The sequence below is a fragment of the Salvelinus sp. IW2-2015 genome, unplaced genomic scaffold (assembly GCF_002910315.2).
Source record: "Salvelinus sp. IW2-2015 unplaced genomic scaffold, ASM291031v2 Un_scaffold1454, whole genome shotgun sequence".
Lineage (NCBI taxonomy): Eukaryota > Metazoa > Chordata > Actinopteri > Salmoniformes > Salmonidae > Salvelinus > Salvelinus sp. IW2-2015.
In genome coordinates this window covers 125,253-127,041 of record NW_019942918.1, presented here as the reverse complement: position 1 = coordinate 127,041, position 1,789 = coordinate 125,253, and positions in this window count along the sequence as shown.

Below are 1,789 nucleotides of genomic sequence, written 5' to 3'. Positions count from 1 at the left end.
CAGTGCCAGGTGCACTTTGACCAGTGCCAGGTGCACTGGTTTGTGTCAAGAACTGCAACGCGTCTGGGTTTTTCACACTCAACAATTTCCTGTGTGTATCAAGAATGGTCCACCACCCAAAGGACGTCCAGCCAACTTACCCTGATGAAGACAGCTTGTCTGTCGTAACGTTGGTTATTAGGTTATTACATTATTGCATCTGAGCTCCTAAAGTGTGCGGCTCTCTTTTTCCTCTTCAAGCATCCAGCCAACTTGACACAACTGTGGGAAGCATTGGAGTGTCCATGCCCTGACAAATTGAGGCTGTTCTGAGGGCAAAAGGGGGGGTGCAACTCAATATTGGGAAGGTGTTCTTATGTTCCTAATGTTTTGTACCCTCACTGAATATGGACAGCATGTTATGTACTTTAGAAAGCAGCCCACAATCTGCACTGAGACTACACATTGGAACCGTATAGAAGCAAGCAAGACTTAGTTTGTTGTCAGACTTCATTAGGGCGGCAGGTATCCTAGCGATTAAGAGCTTTGGGCCAGTAACTGAAAGGTTGCTGGTTAGAATCCCCAAGCTGACTAGGTGAAAAATCTGCTAATGTGCCCTTGAGCAAGGCACTTAATTGCTCCTGTAGTCGCTCTGGATAAGAGTGTCTGCTAAATGACTAAAATGTTCCAAATAATCATGTGGCTGTGTGTTTCCTACAGCCTTACACCACACAACAGTAGGAACACATGTTTGGTGTTCATCATTATTACATGAGTGTTTGTTGCTGAATGTGTATCTTGCTGGGGATGAACAGGTCCTAATAGAGACAGACTGATGAACATGTTGTATACCATGTACAGTTTTTCCATCCCCCATATTTGTCTATCCTCCCTCTTCCATTTTCTTTCCTATCTTCTTCTCCCCCTCAACTCTCTCTCTCCCTCCTCCTCTTTCTTTGTACAAGTATGTGTGACTTATTCCCAGTGGTGTAAAGTACTTTGGTAAAAATACTTTAAAGTACTAATTAAGTCGTTTCTTTGGGTATCTGTACTTTACTTTACTATTTATATTTATATTTTKATATACATTCCTAAAGAAAATACTGTACTTTTTACTCCATACATTTTCCCTGACAACCAAAAGTACTCGTTACATTTTTAATGATTAGCAGGACAGGAAAATTGTCAAATTCAATAACTTAGTAAGAGAACAAGTGGTCATTCCAACTGCCGCTGGCCAGGCAGACTCACTCAACACAAATGCATATTTTGTAAATAATGTCTGAGTGTTGGAKTGTGCCCCTGGCTATCCATMATTTTTTTTAAACAAGAAAATGGTTCCGTCTGCTTTGCTTCATTTAAGGAATTTAAAATTATTTATTATTTTACTTTTGATACTTAGTATATTTGAGCAATTACATTTACTTTTGATACTTAAGTATATTTAATACTTTTAGACTTTTACTCAAGTAGTATTTTACTGGCTGACTTTCACTTTTACTTGAGTAACTTTCTATTAAGGTATYTATACATTTACTCAAGTATGACAATTGGGAACTTTTCCCCCCACTGCTTATTCGTAACCTATGAAATGTGTACGTCTGCTGTACTGAATRAGACATGATTCTCTCTCAGCAGAAATCTGTCAAGAATGCTATTTATCTGTTTGACACTATCACAGTTCGTCTTGGCAGATTTTCAATCCTCTCTCTTCGGTGTAGCAAAGGAAAAATGTTCAGTGTTTGTTTTCCTGACACACACACACACACACACACACACACACACACACACACACACACACACACACACA